The sequence below is a fragment of the Haemaphysalis longicornis genome, unplaced genomic scaffold (genome assembly GCF_048455015.1).
Source record: "Haemaphysalis longicornis isolate Haplotype H1 unplaced genomic scaffold, Haemaphysalis longicornis Haplotype H1 scaffold_8, whole genome shotgun sequence".
Classification (NCBI taxonomy): Eukaryota; Metazoa; Arthropoda; class Arachnida; order Ixodida; family Ixodidae; genus Haemaphysalis; species Haemaphysalis longicornis.
Window position 1 is genome coordinate 60,180,514 of NW_027526445.1, and position 20,897 is coordinate 60,201,410.

The following is a 20,897-nucleotide window of genomic DNA, read 5'->3' on the forward strand; positions in this document are numbered from 1 at the left end:
GGGTGTGAATAATTTTTGTTTCTTTTTATGGCGTTTAGCAGTTTAAAATACACTACAAAGAAGGGAAGCTTTCTTATAACGCACATAAGTTTAAAACGATGGTTAGGCGTGAGTCTTCATGTAAAAGCAATATCATCTCTCTTAACCCCAACCTTTCCTTTCTTCTTAGAGATAACGTCACTTCGAAAACATTGTTCAGACAGCCGACCTTTCAACAGGAATAAAATTTTCTCTCGACCTTTGTGGATCGTTTTTCCCCTTTATGGGTATATATAGAGCTATTTTCTGAGGACCAGTTGATTTTTCAAGAAGGTGTTCACTTCGAAGGAAAGCATGAAAAACACGGCTGCTATTCTATTAGTTGTCCTCGGTAAGCTAAACAATTATATCTTAATTTTAAAAGAATGTTTTTAATGGGGGCTGCTGGTACAGATAGCACTGAATAGGCATAATGGTATTTCATATATATGTCGAATACAGAAATGAGAGTTGGCAGTCAAGAAAACTTCGTAAGGCAAATTTTAGAATGTGGTAGGTCTTTGCAACAAAAAGAGAATTTGGAAAAAAAGAAGAAAAATAGAGAAAAAAACGGCCGTCACGTGGGATCCGAACCCACGACCTCCAGAATACGCGTCTTGTGCGATAACCACTACGCTACTGCAGAAATATTTTCCCCTCTACTTTCTCGGGTATATATGTAAATGTATTTTTGTTTCCTGTGCTTGGGTGTGGCAGCCAGCGCCACTCGGACTACTCGGGGTGAAGGGCACCTTCTTTTTAACCCCCGGGCCGTGACTCGAGTATCGACGATATGTCGAAAGTATTCGACCAGGGTTCAGCCCTCTTAAGCTCACTATAGCACCTAGACTGCCAGAACAGAGGCCCTCGCTATGCATGTAGCGAATCAGATTAGGAAATGAGGGGCTCGTTGAATGAAGACAGAAAAGAGTTTTGGCAGTCACGGATACTTCGGAAAGCAAATTGGACAATGTGGCAGGTCATTGAAACTGTTCAAGCATTTGGAAAGACACAAATAAAGTAGAGAAAAAATGCGCCCCGGGTGGGATCCCAACCTACGACCTCCAGAATACGCGTCATGTGCGATGACCATTACGCCACAGGCGGGGCTATCTTGCCCTCCACTTTCTGGGGTATTGATGTTAAGATATTTTTGCTTCGAGCGCTTGGGGAGGGGGGAGACACCAGTGCCACTCGGACTACTCAGGGTGAAGGGGACCTTCTTGTAACCCCCGGGCCGTGACTCGAGCGTCTAGGACATGTCGAGAGAGGCCTACCAGCGTTGAACCCTCTTCAGCTCCCTATGCCACAAAGACTGACAGAACAGAGGCCCTGGCTATGCAGGTAGCGAATCATAATAGGAAATGAGGGGCTCGTTGAATTAGGATAGAAATGAGGGTTGGAAGTAAAGAAAACTCCGGAAAGTGAATTGGAAAATGTGGTTGGTCATTGAAGTACATAAAGAATTTAGAAAAACGGAAGAAAGGGGAGAGAAAATGCCCGCTGGGTAGGATCCGAATCTGAATATAGATATTGTGACACGGCAGCGAAGGCACCGTTTGCAATATAATGTAATAACAGGCAAATACAAGCTGGTAGCTGAGGCAGCTTCAATGTCCAAGGAACAGCGCACGGGTCCGCAAGGCTCTTTCAGCGTCGTCTTCTCCATTTTTCCCAAGTGTGTGGAGCAGATCTGCAGTGGCGCGTTCTCCTGGAGAAGAGGTTGGCAATAACTGAAAGCCTAATCATCTTCACTCTTTCATTGAAGTCCTTTCGCCTGCCAAGGTGCAAGAGCCCATGACATAACTTCCGGTGGTGGAGCACCGGCCCGGTGAAAACGATGGAACAAGGTTAGAGGCAGCTTGGATCACAGGAATGGTACGGCTTCAGACGGGAGACGCGCACAAGTTGCGATTTTGAATGAGATGACGGCGAAGATGTGAGGGGTCCGATTTCGTACATCACTGGATTGACCGTGCGTAGGATACCGAAGAGGCCCGAGCAAGAGCAGAGCAGTTTTTCATGCAGACTGACGTGGCGGGGTGGGGTCCACAGGAGTACTAAAGTGCCACAGGCGAAGAACACATAGTGGTGGTGCAGGACATAGCGCCCCTTCTGGGCTGCTTGTGCTGTCGATATCCTGGTGCGGGCAACCTGGCGGCCCAACTCAGCGTGCGCTACCGCGTCTCGTACATATTGGGTTGTCAACGTCCCCAAGTTAGGCAACATGGTGTCCAATGGCAAGGTGGAGCCGCGCCCAAAAAGAAGGAAGAAAGGGGAGTAGCAAGTAGTGTCGAGGCGAGAAGAATTGTAAGCAAAAGTAAAGTAGAGTAGTGGCACCTCCCAGTCACGGTGGTCGGCGGAGACATACATGGCGAGCATATCCGTCATCGTCTTGTTAAAGTGTTCAGTAAGTCAGTTTGTTTCAGGGTGATAGGCGGTGATAAGGTTGTGCTTGGCACGGCAGGAACGAAGGAGGTCATCAATAACTTGGGACAAGCAGCAGCCCACGGTCCGTACGCAGTTGCCGAGGAGCCCGTTGGTGCAAAATTACATCGTGTAGGAGGAAGTCGGCTACGTCTGTGGCATATCTGGTGGGGAGGGCACGTGTGATAGTATAACGCATTGTATAATCGGTTCCTACCGCAATCCACTAATTTTTCGACCGGGACAAGGGGAAAGGTCTGAGAAGGACCAATCCTACGCCTAAAATGATTTTGAAAGGTGCCGGTTGAAAGGTTGAAAGGTGCCGGTTTGATTGGTTGAAAGGTGCCGGGTGGAAGCAAAAGAGGCGTTTTTCGGTGTTGGCAAAGGTCACAAGCCGTAACCTATCACCTCACAGACAGGTAAAGGCCCGGCCAGTAAAAGCGCCGACGCACGCGGTCGTAAGTCCGAGCCACACCAAGGTTACCAAGTTTGGGCACGGGGACAAAGGAACGTAGGGTATATCTTTTGGAGCAACGCGGATGTGTTCGGCAGAGCAAAGACAGTGATAAAGTTCAGTGGCGGACACAGGCGCGATCGGCACATCATGGAGAAGGATACCGGCAGCGCAGTCGATGAAAGCGGCGTGGTCAGTAAGGAAGTGATGTCCAAGAATAATGTCATAAGCGCATGTGTCCAGGTCGGTGAATAGGGCTGGAAGTTGGTGTCCGGCGATGCCAACTCGAGATGTGCAGAGCCAAGCTACGACAGGCTTCCGGCCATCGGCGACTCGTACTATGTTGGACGGAGCAGGCGTCATAACTTTATGCAGGTGGCGGCGAAGATGCGAGCTCAAAACCAAAATGTTCGCACCTGTGTCTATTAAGGCGTCCACACGAATACTGTCAACATCAATTTCCAACAGAGTTTGTTTCGTCGTAATAGTTAAGAGAGGATTTTCGGGCCAGGTCGAAAATGCAGCATCACCTCCGAGTGCTGCATAAGCTAGATCCCAGGACAGGTTGTTGCGTAAGAAGCAGGCGGCGAAGGGCGGCGGATTTGGGGCGAGCGAGACTTGCGACGTTGTGGGGACAAGGAGCGGACAAAACGAATAATTCGGGAACTGCCGGAAACGTCACGTTGCTCATAACTAAGCTTGAATTGGTGGGTCCTGTCGCTGCAATCGGTCGTATCTGGAAACCTTTGTCGCGGAGGCGATGACCAGTGGTAAAGGCAGTAGCGAGCCACATGTGTAACGCGAGAACAATTGAAGCAGATTGGCCGGTCATCAGCGTTGCGCCATTCCATAGGGTTGCGGCGGCGGTAACTGGGTAGGGCGTTGTAACGGCGTGGCATTCGCTCCGTGAAAAGAGAGTGGCAGAACTCTCAGGCGTGTGCGAGCACCTCGGAGCACACACAGGATGAATGTCCAGGTTGGCAACCTCTTCACGCGCGACAAACTGGATGAGTGCTACAGTCGGGGCATTTCGGGCAAGGCCGTATTGAGGCGAGATAGCCGGAAATATGGCCTCTATTTCGCGAGGAATTATTGTCTTCAGGTGATGTGTCGGCCGTGGACGGTGTGGCACACGACGGTGTGGCCGCGGTGGAATGGAGGCGCGCGACAATATATATATATATATATATATATATATATATATATAGATATAGGAAATGAGGGGCTCGTTGAAAATAACACAGAAATAAGGGTTGGCAGTCGAGAAAACCTCGGAAAGCAAAGGGGAGGATGTGGTAGATCATTGAAACAGATTAAGAATTTGGAAAGAAAGAAAGAAAGTGAAGAAAAAATGCCCGCCAGGTGGGATCCGAACCCACGACCTCCAGAATACCGGTCTGGTGCGATACCGGTCTGGTGCACCAGACCGGTATTCTGGAGGTCGTGGGTTCGGATCCCACCTGGCGGGCATTTTTTCTTCACTTTCTTTCTTTCTTTCCAAATTCTTAATCTGTTTCAATGATCTACCACATCCTCCCCTTTGCTTTCCGAGGTTTTCTCGACTGCCAACCCTTATTTCTGTGTTATATATATAGATATATATATATATATATATATATATATATATATATCAAAAACACGCACCCAAAGTACGGACCGAACCCACGCCTTTTAAAGGCGTGGGTTCGGTCCTTGGCGCGTTTTTCTTTCTTTCTTTCTCACGTAATTAATGAAAACAAAATGTAACGTCACTAATGATAAAAAATACTTAACCATTCCCCTATGCCTTCATTGGAGTTGTAGACTGCTGGCATTTCTTTCTGTATATATATATATATATATATATATATAGATATATATATATATATATATATATATATATATATATATAAATATATATATATATATATATATATATATATATATGTGTATATATATATATATATATATATATATATATATATATATATATATATATATATATATATATATATATATCTGGGTATTCAGTCAGGTTTTCCAAGCCACCTCACAGAAACCCCTTTATTTTTTTCTTGTGTAGTTTCTGCTTTTCTAGAACATGTTCTGCTGCTGTTTTGCTGTTAAAGCTGCACAGACCTGCTTTACTGTTATCAATCCTATGCATTGTAAAGAATGTGGTACATGTTAACCGTTACAACTGAAAAATTGTTGTTTGCTGGATAATGACGTAAATTGTTGCATGCAGCAATTTCGCAGGTATTCGCTCGACCGCATGTAGAAGGTGCCGTTGAAGCCGGATACGAAGGTTCGTACTAGACATTCATTTTTTTAAAACCAAAAAGATGACACCCTACTACCGAAAAAGTACAAAATTTAAAACACTTGATAAAGTAAATAAATCGTTGTAACTGCCATTATGTAGTTTTAAAGAACCTCTTGAATTGCTATCAACGTCTTGTAGACCCGCACTGAAATAATTGAGGCACGTAATTTAGTTAAACGTAAAGTTTTCTCCAGTCACTCAGTAGTCCCTGTCGTAGTGAAACACTATATAATCATCATGATGATTTTTAGAAATTTATTATTTATATAAGGGGACTAAAGTTGTAGTGTCGACCCCCCGAATTTTATTTAAAAATACAAACGCCGAGTAGGTTTACATACACAGTGCCGGATTAGGGAATTTCGGGACTCGGGGGTACCTACCTCTTTGGGCCCATTGAGTTAATCATGGGGCCCTTAATGACGATAATGACGATAATGATGACTGGATTAAGACGTTGGAATCTTCGAATACCACATGTTACGCTCAATGATGAGTAAAAAAAAATCTACATACATTTATGGTTTCCGAAAAGTGATATCTTATCTTCCTTTGTAATATTTTTTAAAGATCTTTACCTTATGTGCACGTCAGTGTGGTTTATTCGCCAGTCCATCACAAATTCACAATATTTGAAATGCCGCATTTGCACGAACGACAGGCCAAAGAACGGGAGAGCATTTATTTCTAAACAAACACTTTAGTCTTTGTTATAGGCGAATAAAATTCAACAAAACACATGTATATTCGTAGCCTTTCAACATAGAAATAGCCGTACAAATCATGTACAATGACTTCGCTTTTACATAAACCTTCACTATCAATACAAAAAAAAAAGCAGTCCCGTCAGACTCAATCACTTGCGAAAAAATGGGAACAAAGAACGACATCGTTCCCCCAATGTACTTTGGTAAAAAATCAAAAAATCTAGCGCTAAGACAAAACATGAACAAATAAAAAATTTAAGACGTCCCCTTATAGCTTTTCGCACTCCCAAATTCACACTTCGGTGATTAAAAGAAATATCTTTCAGCAGTTCCCTTACGATCGACATAAATGCTAGATTTCAATTCGTCTGGCAGATAGTATAGCCTAAGCAGTCTTTAATTAGAAACAGTTTTTAGAAAGCAGTGTTTGGTCTCACAGTTTTTTACGAAAATAGATAACCTTAGATCAATAGAAACAATACGATAAACACATTTTTCTTGCTGTAATATTTTAGACGACCACCCGCTATTCTTTGAGGAAACTAAAATTCTCCAGGTAGGGAAAACAAGTTCGTAGAGATCGCACTGATGCGCTTCCCAAACCAACTACATTGACTGACAAGGTTGTGATAGCTGTGGAGGTTTGTCAAACGCTGTACTTTGAAGTTTCTGTTAAAGACTGTGTAGGCAGATTTTCCATCCAGTAAGACTGTGCTCAAGTTGTCGTTTTTACATTGAATGTCACTTCGTTTTAAAAAGTAGCGAACGTTCTGCGGAAATAAGTCAAATATGCTCACGCCTGAACCCCTTTTTGCGCCGACACATCCGTGCACATAAAGGCCCGTGTAACAAAAAGACTGAACCGAAACGCTTTTAACCGGAAAGAGCGTAGCAGGGCTTGGGACTTCTTTTAGTAGGTTTATTTACACCATCAAGCAGTGTACAAAGCTTACTACTTTGGAGCTTTTTAGCAATTCGTTGATTCCGGTGTTTCAATAAACTCAGCATAACAGTGTTATATAAAAAAATCACCGGTTCCGGCAGTATTCGGACCTGTGTCTGGTAGATCAATGGACTTAGTCGTCGTATCCACTAGGCTATGGCCCCGAATTAGTTACCCGGGATTCCGACAGCTTAGTCACTCGGTTGTGGCTGTGGGGAGAGGATTACGGCACCTGCTTTGATAAAAAAAAAAACTTGACACGGTACACGTTGCACTTTATAAAACCTAGTTTAAGATCTCATGTTCCGTTCGTTCGTTTAGGTCCGATCGTGTATATAAACCGTTCTGATGCTCGTAAAGGTTGCGTTCACCCTCGCTACTTTCACATGGTACACATTAGTGTCAGCTTCCTTTTTTGTTCAGTCCGGGAAGTTTCTCTGAAACGTATGAGCACATTTAAAATAATTGCATTATACTGAACGCGAGTGCTTTCTATCATAAGGTTCGGGGCTGCGGCGACTCGCCCATACACGTCACGGATTAGTCCCTATCTGTGTACAGTTGAGGTTGAGGCCATGGCTTTCAGATTTCTATCGGATGGCAGGGATCTCAACCTAGCCGCTACGCAAAGACGTGCTCATCGACATTTCTTTTTACAAATAGTCGAGCGGGGCGCGGATGCAGGGGGCCCCTGGAAGCTGTGCGGCCCATGCTAAAGCCCCCATATCCCCTACCTTAATCAAGCACTATACATACGTATATAGCATTTTATGTAAATAAAATTAGGGAAAGATAGGCCGAGAAATTCAGAAAAAAAGTGAAGCGCTAATAATTACAAGTACTTTGAAAGCCAAGAAAGTGGCGGGAAGCGGATCCCGCCCACTTGCATCGTCGGTACTGCAGAGTACGGATTTCGGGAACTTTCTGCGTTTGGATTCCCCGACGTGGGGAAGCTGTACACTGTGTTATGCAGCCTGGACAATTACCAATAGGCGTTTTTGGGGTCTGATATTGCCCTACGGCATAAGAAAATGTTTCATATATACCGCACTGCACCAGTTACTGGCCAAAATGCGAGAAGAGACTGAAGCTGGGGCCTCCATGTGCAGCGCTTGAGATCAGGGGGTCTCCCAGGATGAAGCCTCGTACCTCGTAGGTATTTTGTTTGGGTGTCTCTAGGACCAGTACAAATCCATAGCAACTGTCCAAAATGAGCTTCTGACGCAGGAAGCACACTGAAATGGCAAGTGACCGCAAACGGCGCGTGATAGCGGGCCGGACAAGGGTGTGTAACTGGTGGGGATAAAGCCACCCCTACCCGAAGACTCCACATCACGACATTCTCCCCACGAGCGAGTGCACTAGGGAGGACAGTTTCACGCGGTGGAAATAAAGCATGCGTCACTCGATGGAGGGTATTCTTTTCCACGAGTACTTCTTCTATGGTAGGCACTGGAAGGAATGGTAGTTGGCATGGAAAGTTCCGGTGGCAGGCACGATCCGCAGCTGTGGGGGCATGAAGCTTGTCCTGGCCAATCTAGAAAACGCGAACAGGGCATGTATGAGTGATTTTAAACTTTTGAATGCGTGCGGTCAGCCTTGTACAAAGCACAACGCGACGAAATCCCGAATCACTGGTATGAAAACGATGAAAAGACGTTCCAAACCTCCGGCGTCTCGATAATTCTGCGGGGACGACCTGAGACAATAGGCTTAGGCCGCACTACATTCCCAAAATGTCACAGCTAATTAGAGGCGTTCCATGTATCACCAGGAACTGTCCGCTCTTTTGCACTCCATGACGCGATCATGGGTGAGGAGAACAAGCTGCGTTTATCCATGCCGTACGTAAAAAAAAATATTTTCCAGCTTGGTGGGAAAATGTCTTCGTACCATCACTGAGTTTATCAAGAAGGCGTCGATGACGGGAAGGACTTCGGAGGTGGAAGCCAGGCAGTACCACGGAAATCACAACTGTGCGTAGGCTGGCATGCTCTTTGCTACCTTCAATAGGAGGCAAAGCAATTATGGGAACCTAAACGCACTGTAGTTTCAAAGACGTTCCCCAATCGCACCTGCCATGAACTTCCAGGTTTTACGTATTTCTAGCTGAGCTTGTTTAACGGGAACTATGGCAACAGCATATGACCCAGTGGGGCGTGATTCTTGGCCGCCATCAAGCAACTTTACGACACACCGCAGGTTTGTAACTGTTCCCTGCGTTAGGTGCTCCGATTTAGGCCACCGGAACTACAGCCACGCATTCTAAGCAATGTAATGGCCCTGTTAGTGCCCCAGCCTGTAAACGGGCCCTCCTGGCTTGCTGGAAATGCACCCACCCTCACAACGGCTCACACCGTACCACTGGCCTTTCTTATCAACTGGAAGCTCGAATTTTACGAATAAAAGGCGTGTTTTCGGCGCGTAAAATAGGCTGTCAAAACACCGTTTTAACCTTCGAACGTCGGGAACATAGGTACTATGAATTTATGTAAACATTAAAACGGAGACGCGCGCGACCTACATCTACAAAAACAAAACAGAAATTGTTATAGTTATTCATAGCAAAAAGGCGACAAGAGATGAATATTGCCATTAGGCTATCCTATAGAACTGCCACTGGGGATCCACTGGCCTAACTATACCAGCGCATACATCACGTTCATGTTTAACAGCGACTGCCTTATGATTGAGCGTCGTATTAGTAAAACAGGCATGTAAAAAAATGCTTGACCAATGGGAATACATACCTAAAATTGTCCCTGTAAATCTGTCTGCCGGTATCTAATTACGATGAAACAGAAAAAGAGACAAATAATAAACGCACGAAATACGGCTATCCTGCAAGAAAAATTCCGCTTTAAATCAGCCTTGTTCGGTACAACTTCGGGTAGTTTCTAATACGTAGTGATATTTATACTGGACAATCAAGACATTGCAACATCGGCAAATGCATTTCAACAAACATGAAGAAGGTTTTCCAAAAAGTGTTTAGCGGCCACACATATGTGCGATTGAAACGCGCGTTTCAGAGCCCAGCGGGAATTCGAATATTATAGCATAAGGAAACTCAGGTGCGTAGTAATCTTTCGTCCTAGGCTCTTCAATGTATTACTGACGTCCTAATAAACGCATGTGTGGGGCTCAAGCATTGCGCTAAACGTTAATTTAGTTTTACTATATTTCTAGATACGAGGAAGCTACGGCTATTATTGAAGAATTCTGTTTGGAATGACCAGTAACGAAGCCAAGAAACCTTAGATGAAATCGTGGAAACAATACCAAACACCATATAGAGATTTTTCTTCAAAATGATGCGTCTCTCTTAATAAGAAAGAGCATTCCATTCTACTTGAACAAGCAGTTGTTTTCCGGGAGTTGCTAAAACTGCAGGACTATGTTCAGCCCTGTAGAGTTCTGAACAGTCAACGCTGCACGGGAATGAATCAATCAATTGTATACTCCACCTGAATGTGAAACATGAGGAGTTTATGTTCATGCAGTCACTGATATTAAAAAGAGGCCCTAAAAATAGACATTTCTAGATATCGCATAGGCCATTAGATACCAACGCCAAAATGGGCGTTTATAGGCAGCATACCAAGAGCACAAAACTCCTTCTTAACCCCAAATTTCTGCTCATATACAAGAATAGTGCGATTGGCGCGCAAAAAGAAGAATAGAAAATGGCTTAAAATCCGGCGTCCCAACATCACTGCGGTAATGCTTTCCGACAGTAAAAGTACTGTCCATACCAACGATTTGCAATTTGTGCTTTCCCTCTTTGTGCTGCATTACCCCGTGGATCGACAACAATCGGCCAAAATTCAGAAATACGTGGGTTTGACAACAGCGGCACAGTGTGTCTATTGGTTTTGATCGCAGTCAAGAATTGCTTTACTCTTACTACTCACGAAGACCCCGTCTTCCGCCTAGCACTCGCGGCGGCCGCTTAGCAAACGTGTGAACAAAAAAACCCAGGCTATTGAAATTTGTACGCTGGTTGCTGATAGTGCAACAGGCGATGTTCCCCCAGCTTCTATATAAAAACTGAATGGATAAAATCCCCAGCTTTTATACGAAAACTGAATGGGGAGCTCACTGATTGAGGACATCAAAAGCGTCCTGACATACCCTCCGTCGAAGCGTGAATGATCCCCCAGCTTCTATATGAAAACTGAATGGGGAGCTCACTGATTGAGGACATCAAGAGCGTCCTGACATACCCTCCGTTGAAGCGTGAATGAACATTTAACAAAATAAAGCAATGTATGTGAACGAATCTCATTAAGGAATATTGTAAAGAGGTGCACAGGTCCGCGCAGAAATAAACGGAGCACGTGAGCGATGGCCGAGTTGCATCGGTGCGCCTAGTAGGAGCCCCAGCAGGAACAAAGGAGTAGCGTTGTGTGGGTACGGTCGCACTTCCCGGCCCACGGCCTCCGCGATTGGCTGCTGGCGGTGAGCCGTTGCTGCGGCCGTCCTATCCGGCCGGAGCTAGTAATTTAGTAGGTCTTTCGGATAATACGCCGTTGCAAAATGTCCTGCGTATAAATGATGTTCAATTTAAAAGCAGGGGTGCGTGTTTCCTATGCGGACGTACAGTCTTAATTCAGTTCGGTACAGCCAAGGCTATTAAGTAGGTAGAACGGGTGGCCGCTCTATTTTCTGGTATTCGAATCAATCTCTAGTGCACGTAACACTGGCTCAGATTGAAAAAAGCTGGAAGAAAATTATGTTGAGTGATTCATGGGGTACATTGAAATCTTCGTGGCACATCTGGATTATGCTATTACTATTTCGATTTCAGCGGCAACAAACAAAAAACGTTTAACTAAGACGTACTCCGTTTTTATTTCGTTCTTAAACGTATTTCGCTGCCTACTGGGACCCGCAATATTCACTGTGATTGGTATAAATACCTAAAAAAGAACATTTCGTTGCTGTATTCAGGTCGCTTCTAAGAAGCAACTTTGCTTTTATGTTGCGTTGGAATGCTAGCCTCATCGGGTTTACCAGCGAAAAGCGGACAGGGACCTAGAAATCAGTAGACATGACAATTTATTGATTGATTGATTGTGGGGTTTAACGCACCGACGCAACGCAGGCAATTAAGCGCGCCGTAGTGGAGGGCTCCGGATTAGTTTTGACCACCTGGGGATCTTTAACGTGCGTCGAAATCTCGTACACATTGGTGTTTTTTGCTTTTCGACTCCATCACAAAAGCGGCCGCCGTTCCCGGGAATCGAACCCACGACCTCGTCCTCAGCAGCGCAACGCCTAGACATGACAATCGGTAGACTTCAACTGAACATCTTTTACTTGAGACATGTAATATACGATAACGCTAACAGACACTGGAAAAAGGTAACACTTATAAATGATAAAAACTCATAAAAAACAATCTACAGTCATAGAGGCGTAGTACCCACACGGCCAAGCTACGTCCCGCGCATGCACCCTTGCAAGAAGCTTAGCTGTTTTGCCCTAAGAGCGACGGAAGGTATGCTGATACAAGTATCTCACTCCCTGCGAATATGGAAGGCCTTAGAAATTTCTCGTTTCAATTGGTCGCGCCCGCTGCCTAAGACAGGTGTGGCACCAAGGGATGGGTCACATCCAGCACACCGCCTGCAATGGTCGGCCAACAACGCATCTTTTCGGTGCAGCTAGAACCACTTCTAATCGACGCCTCCTGAACCGTTACGATACGTAGATGAAACACCAGACATATCCATACGTATTCCCGAAAGTAAGGAAAGTTTCTCTGTGAATGTTTTTAGAGGTGGAGTGTTACATACTGAATTGCGATGACCGGCTGCTAGCGTCGAGAGCGTGTGTTGAGAAACAGTCGCGTCCACACGTTATATGTTGCCGCAAAGCCAACTTTCTGGTGTTTGCTGTGTATATGTCGATCTAATCTTGGTCCTAAAAAGCATCAAGAAATTGGTCGCCAGGGAGATTTATCATTACGCTGTGCTTCCCTTAATTGTCATAATTATTTTCAATGACGTTATAAACGTTACAGAATTCCCGCGTGCTCTACATCGCCCCGCGAGGAGTGTATGGTTGCAAAAAACGGCTGTAAGTTTCGCTTTTTTCAAACTATCGCGAAACAAATATGGCAATTAGCAGCGGAAACCACTCGAAGGTTACGCCAGGTTTTACCTGCTTTTCACCATTACGTAGTTCACAGCTGAAATGAGAATTCACATCTGCTGTCAGTGCATCTACGTGAGGGAAACTGAGAGCTCCATGGTTGTCCGCTAGAACATACTCAAACCGCTGCAAGTTTCATTAAGCCTAAACTAAGGAGTATACGTTCAATCACAAAGTATAAACAACGTGTTTGTTTACACTTTGTTTAGAGACTTTGTTTACTTTGTTTCTTTAGAGAGAGAGAGGCAGGGAGGGGGGGAGGGATAGAAGAACTTGGTTTAGGAAGAAATAGTTCTGGTTTAGCAAAATGGGGTAAAGAGATTGCAGGTGTGCTCAAAGGTGGAACCTAAATCAACGACACCTGATACAAGAGCCTGTTCCCTTTTCCTCTCAATCAGCTCCTCCTGATAATGAGGTAACCACATGGTCAAATCTGCCTCCCGTGCTGGAAGACGTGTAATGCGTTATCACTCGCCTGGACATAATTTGGACATGGCTAGGTTGCGCGCAAGAGTGGGAATGTTTCCCCTATTTTTGCAAGGTACTGTATTAGTGTCCGATGTTCCTACCAAACCCTCTAACGCACATTGATTTTCGGATAACTGTGGTTGTTTATTGTAGACAACGTTTCGATTCTTCGGAATTGAGACGTCGCGGTAGCAAACCGACAGGTGTACCTGGGCATAGGATGAGGATTCGTTGTGATCGTTTATCGACGAGGGCAGTGTGCTAGTCGTGGTCACAAAGAGCATGGTATGCCAGTTTGTGTGACCCTTGCATAGTGCGTCGTTTGCTTCTACACCACTGTATCCGGCTGTCCAGGTGACGTTGTGAACCTTGCGCATTATGGATGGGAATAGCAGACCGAAGCGCGTAGTATTCTGCCCTCGGAAAACTGTATAATGTTCTTTGTGGGTGTGTTATTACGTTAAGTATCTATTTTATTCTTCCGCTATTCAGATTGCCAAGAGGATGTCTCCAACTTCTAATTTCTGTATGTTGGAGGGTCATGTAGTCACAAAGATGGGCCAGAGTAGTCAACCACGACAATTGGGGCCTCGTGCTTTCGTACATCCCGTACTCGGAGTATACTATGGTCTCGTGATATTAAATTTTCCCCAGATGAATTTGAGCCTGTCATAGCGTCCTTCTTGTGTAGGATAGGGTGTATTTTTTGTTTGTGGACGAGAGTTTTTATGCAGGATTGCTGGATCGGTTCCCTGTCTATCAATGTAAGCAGTGGTTTCCTTTCAAAGGGAGGGAGGACCCTGTCGTTTCTTTTCTGTTCTGTTTTTTTTCATTTCGCCACTCTGGGGTGCTTGCTTCTTTTGACAGTGGTATAATGGGTCGTCCCATTTCACATTTACATCCGCTTTCTTTGTGCTACAAGAGTGACTTCTCCGATGTCTTGAAATGAGTTAAAAATACACAATTTCAGGAACTATTCCTTCTCATTATCAAAAACGTCCTATTTCAGACGACTGGAACGCGAAGCCCACTCCCATTGGTCTTCACTCCCTGTTGTTCTACGCTTCCTGTGTCCTTTGCTTGCTCCCACTATCGCTATTTCATCCCTGTATTGAGCATAAGGTCGTCACCTTCCAAGTTAGCAGGCAGCACACCCAACAAAATAACTTGGTGCAAACTGCGCCCAGTGGTGCATAGGGCTTTGATGACCGAAAGCACCATGTCTTTTTTCGTTTATATAAAGAGGAAAATTTACTGGGACAGTGCACACGGTGTTTGATTTGTTACTTGCAGCAAATTCCCGTCCTGTACATGATCTAAACCGAGATTCTGTTAAGGCGGAGAATTGAAATCGCAGGGCCCACATAAAGTCCGCATCACACCCTGCCCACTATAAAACTCTAAATAATATCGGCCCCTCCTTCCACGTAATGAATGCCAAATTTATAAACACTTTTGACAAATGGGATCGTTAATCATGTTATATACATGTTTAACAAATGCCAATTACCTTGTTTGTCTGGATATGTACACGTAACACATTTCCCCAAGTGTCTGATAGCACTGTTCAGAAATGTATTTTTTTCGGCTCAGGTGCCTGGCTTGAAGGTGCAAATTTTCATAAAGCTTGCTCTTCCACCAAATTTTAGGTTGTTCGACAGAACAGTTGCAGTCTCATGACGTTACAACTCTTTGTTTTTTTTTGTTCTACATTCCCCCGCACACTCTGTCTTTTTTCTTCATATCTTCACGAATGCGAAGCATATGATCTTAAAAAAATGCCCTCGTAGAGCCAAATCTGGTTTGTTTTATCTTTTTTTCGCATGGGTTTCTATCACTTCACTTCACGCGCACCCATTTGGCGTTTCAGTTTCCTGATGAACCTATTTTATCTGCAAATCCCACTCATCTGCATACCAACGCGTTTAAAGCTCACCTCCTGCTTTTATTTCTCTCTCGTCTTCACCTGCCCGTGTTACAATTTGGCTCCACGATTTACTGAGGATCCAATCTCCTCTTGTGTTTCTCGTAACCCCTCCATTTTCCAAGGATTTTTATGTCTGTGTATTTTGAAAAACTGACTATGTTCCCTAGTGAATGTGGTTTCAACGGCGGAATGGCCCGATATGACTTCAAAAAAAAATGGCTGTGGCTTAGCTCCCCTAACTATGGTTATGCAAAGCAAAAGCTTCGCTTAGTCTGGTTGAGTCTTTGTTTAACTTGTTAAACCTTTGAATTGGGAGTATAACCTACCAAGTCTCACGATCGTTCGGTTCCGTGTAACGCTCGCAGAAGGAGGCCGAGCGAACGCGGCCTTTCATTCATGGCCAACGCAACGCACCACACCTCTTCGTGGGTACAAGATGAATTCGTCTTGGGTTTTTCAGCGACGAACTAATCGCGTACTCATTTATTCTGACCGATAAAGAAAACCTGCGAAATATGAAAGATACCACGTGACGGCGCTTCCACGCGCCTGAGCGCGCTTCGTAAAGCAATGGCATTTTTTCACCCCTTTCACCCGGCGGGTATTTTCTCACCACTTTCTTTCCTACTGAAAAAATCCTTCATATCTTTCTATAACCAAACGCATTCCCTCCTTTGCTTTCTGAAGTTTTGTTTATTGCCAACCCTTAATCTATATATATGTATATACATATAAATATATATATATACATACACACATATATATATATATAAATACACACACACATATATATATATTTACACATATATATATATATGTATAACTATATATATACAGGGTGTCCCAGCTATCATGCACCAAGAATTAAAAAAAGAGTAATGGCGTAACTCGAAGAAAACCTAGTGCATAATGTTTTCGGTACTGTGGACATGCGGGCAGCATTTTGTTCGTGAATGAGACTTCACTAATTATATGTAATTAATTATCTAACTCGAGAAGTACTGTCCTAATCACTAAAGTGCCAATGAGGCACTTGTAGGTATCCACGAGGGGCATCTAACTGTGGTATTTTCAGCGACGAACTAATTGCGTACTCATTTGTTCTGACCGATGAAGAAAACCTGGGAAATATAAAAGATACCACATGACGGCGCTTCCGCGCGCGTGAGCGCGCTTCGTAAAGCAATGCCCTCAAACAAGCTGCCTCTGAGTTAGCCAGAACGAAATAAACAAAAGAAAGAAAAAAGAAATCGCGACCGCATTTGTGCCTTATCTGCACACGCGCCCCGCGAATCTTGCTGTTGCTGCTCCTTCCATGAATGCCATTATCAAGGTGATGCGCTGTGTCTTCGGCCGGGTGACAGGCGAAGCAGTTGCTTTCAATCAACTTATTTGGGTGTGCTGCTTTACGACACGGAGGGAGCGTCGTCACGTGGTATTTTTCATAATTCGCGGGTTTTCTATATCAGCCAGAATAAATGAGTACGCAAATAGTTCTTCGCTGAAAATACCGCAGTTAGGTGCCCCTTGTGGGTACCTGCAAGTGACTCATTGACACTTTGGGGATCAGGACAGTAATTACCGAATTAGACAATTAATTACAAATATTTACTTAACTCTAATTAACTAAAAAAATACTGTCCACTTCTCCACAGTACCGCAAACATTATGAACTAGGTTTTCTTCGAGTAACTCCATCGCTCTTTTTTTTTTAATCTTGGTGCATGATAGCTGGGACACCCTGTATATAGCGAACGTCAAGCAAACATTAATTGCTGTTTTGACTCAAGTATGCCTAATGTTTTATTTTTGCTACACAGTACGGATAAGCATAGTTGTGCTTCCAAATTGTGGGGTTCGTAAAATCTTTGCCTATATAAACCTACATTAAAGCATTTCAATACCACTGTTTCGAGGGTGTAATCGAAGGACAGGGACAGAGGCACATGTACACTCATAGAGAAATCCAGCGCGAACAAAAATTACGAACGAGAACAAACAAATAGCACGATTACTTTTAATGAAAGTTAAATTATAGCGTTTCAGTATTGCATCAACACAGACAGAAAATGTTTATTTCCATATATTTCCCTGGTGAGCCATTATTTTAATTTTGCTATCCAACATTTGGTACTTTTTCATGTTCTGGTGTATATTTTTGTGTTCTCATTTAATTTGTCAATGAATATACGAACACAAAACTGATAGACAACATTTTTTAATGTAAGTAGCTCTAAAAATACTATCATCGTATACCAACGACCCTAATCAGAATGCAGCTTTAGGGTTAACTGAAGAAGTACATTTCTTGGTGTACAGCTCACGCAGTAGTCAGGCTTCTCGAACTCTGCCATTTCGAGGCATGGGGCGTTAATGGCTATGCTGTCGATAAGCCGGTCATTCTAACTATTATAAAATATTTTTTGTGCCCACCACAAAACAAGTGATATTGAAATACATTTACTTTAAAATATACGATTATATTTACAATTATACTTACTACAATTTACTATATATTTGACTACACTATATCTTACTATTGTATTTACCACAGCTTTAAAAACGGCGTCTCCGAAAATTTCAAAACTTTTACTGTTTGCCGGGAGAGAGATCCGTGCTTGCGACGTATTCTACTCGTTATTGGGTCCCAAGCAAGTACACGGGGGGGGGGGGGGGGGTCACGTTCCTCTCAGAAAGTGCACAAAACCTGTGTGGCTTTTGCTGGCCTAAAATGCTACCCTTCGTATCACTTTTGCAGGCAAAAGGCTGATTGTTCAAGCGAGAGAATCAGTGGTGGCTGCTACAGACTACGACGATGATGATGACATAACAACAAAGTCATCCTCCGTTGATGTAGCAAAGCCGAAAATGCATCGAAACAATGATGGCGCGGGATCTGTCTTTCAACCTGTTGAAACTGACGATTAAGCAACTATATAGCTCAAAAAGGATACCTCTTTCGATATATAGCTTTTTCTGCTGGATCGTTCCTTACCACATACAAAAATAAAATTTTGAAGTGCATTGAAGGCATTTGCACTGTTTTTGCACCTGCCATGACGTTTTTCCAACTGTTATAAAGGGTTTCTTTATACAGCTGCTATAATCATTGAGGGACAGGGAATACTTTAGGGATAATCTTGACTTGACTTTGCAATATGTGAGTGTAGGAGGTGTCAAGCTACGTTAAGGGATTTAGTGAACACAAACGTATTAAATGTAGGTCAACCTTGAGTTGCAAATTTTTATACGGCGTCTCATGATGTTGTTACTATGTTTTTGTAAAAGTGTATCCAAAAACTGGGAGAATTAAAACAGACAAACGATTTAAATAAAAAAGTAACATCTATTATGAAACCTTTCACACGAAATGCTCTCTATACTAGGCAATGGCAGTTCAATATTGTAATCCTTCACATACAGTGCGATTGATCTAAAATACGATATCTCAAGCGGATAATGAACCAGTAGAAAATAAATAAAATTCCTGACGTCAGTGCGCCAGTACGCGAATGTTGCTAAAAATTTCTTATTTGGGTAGTGTTAATGGCACTTCCGGAAAGGGTTTTAGGGGTGTAAGCAATATTGTTTAGCGGAAGTAATCCGAAATTCGCGATCAAGTTCTACCAAGAATGAGCAGAAAACAAGTATTTTACGAAAGCGTTACAAAGGCGGTTACAAAAAAGTTTGCGCAGCTCCACAAAACAGACTGAGATACAAGCAAAGCCAGAAAATGTATGTCTCGCTTGAGTGGTAACAAAACAATGCTGTTTCAATTGATGTTTTAGTGCGGCCAGGAAGCCGAAAGTTAAGAAGAAGGTTTATTTAAAGTGAACAGGTTATAAAAATTTTATTACAATATATTACCTCAATTTTAACCATAAAAATTATTTAAAGTGAACCATTTGAGCAGCAGGTTAACTTCCGATTCGCCGGTTCGCAGGATTTCTTTACTTGTTCGCAGCCTTGAGTCTGCGAACAAGTAAAGCTCTAACTGGCGGGTACCTTGTCTTCTCCCGCAAAGATATAACATCGCTAGCAAGCGAGTTTTAGAAAGCTGAGCTCGCGGCATAAGCATTTTTACGCACTGAGTTAAGTTGATCTGTCGGAAGTGGTGGATAGCGCGGGTGCTGCAGCTTCCATGATTGTTGGAAGATGATACTTCGGCGAACAGTGAAGAGGTCCACATATTCTAGAGGATCCTAGAGCAGCGCGAATGACTGAAGCATTGTTTTTTTTTGTCAAAGGATTCGTCGACCCAGAGGCGGCGACAGTCTCTGCACTCAGGGCAGCGCTGCTGTTTCACCTGTTCAATTGCGTGCCAAGCACTTTCATAATAGAAGTTTCACCTCCTTCTGTGTCGAAAGCCAGCTTTCTTTCATTGAACTAATCTCTTTGGAACGAAACGTTGGAAGCCCCTTTCCTCAGTTTGTCACCGGCGCCCGCAATAATGATCCTGGAGTCAGCGTAGTACCGCTAGTCTTGCTCAGTGTTTTCTACCGCGAAAACACGGTCTTCCGCGTAAAACGCATCCCCAAGCTTCGATACCATGTCTGAAAACTGCTCTTCGCATTCCTATAGCTGGCGGCGACGTGTTTGCACCGAGCAGGAATGAGCTGTATTTTGTTCCGAATGGCACTCTTCTCAGGCGCCAGAGAACTACCAGAGCGAAATATTTTATTTAGTCGGACGGTGCTCCACCCTGAGGAATTTCAACGCCTACCAATCTTCTTTCGCGAAAGCAAGATTTCTTTCTTTATGAATCCAACGATAACAATGTTGTTGCCCCGGATTTTAAGAAGCAACACCAGTAAATGTACCTGTAACTTTGGGCCTTTCATTAGTAGGCTGTTCCCGGACGGAGAATCGGGTACATATGACGACGGGTCTAACACAACTAGAAGATTAGTCGTCCCTGCATCGAAATGTTCGACGCTTTGGTGAGCTATATAGTATGTGTCCGGCGTGCCATAATATAGCTGCTAAATCCGTCAGCCTGGCCATCACGAAATGCGCGGATGGCCCCGTGATCGTGATAATGCTTCAGCAAATCTGGCTGACCGCGGAAGCGTTTTAGCTTCATTAGGAATCTCTGTCCTGCAAGCGGGTAATTGTGGTCCGATATATCAAGCAATTACTCCTGAATAAGTATGAGCACTTCGTAGTAAATGAGTATGAGCACTTCGTAGTTGTCGTTTACTTGCGGAACTCCTTGTTCAAAATGGTCGACTGCGGGTTCAAGGGTATCAACAGTGACGTACTGGTAATCATGTTTGTTGTGAAACGTAATAGGAACACGTTGGCACGTAAAAGGCGAGCTCGGTCGATGGTTTCCGAACTTGGAAATCGTGCGACGTTCGACACTGTCGATAGGGCACCCAAATGCGTGCCATATGTTGCGTCGGATGAAAGTCCAGTGACTTCTATAGTGCAGTAAAAAGAGAACGAGCAGAGGGCAGTTCATGCCGATGCTGACGAAAAGGCTGTTC

The 20,897-nt window shown here is 43.8% G+C and overlaps 1 long non-coding RNA gene across 1 annotated transcript; it reads left to right on the forward strand.

Moving 5' to 3' along the window:
• Positions 1–310: 310 nt before the first annotated feature.
• On the forward strand, positions 311–18,437 carry LOC144149978 (uncharacterized). The gene is made up of 3 exons (XR_013318399.1): positions 311–370; positions 5,127–5,186; positions 18,167–18,437. It is a non-coding gene; the product is annotated as an uncharacterized LOC144149978 (long non-coding RNA).
• Positions 18,438–20,897: the final 2,460 nt, after the last annotated feature.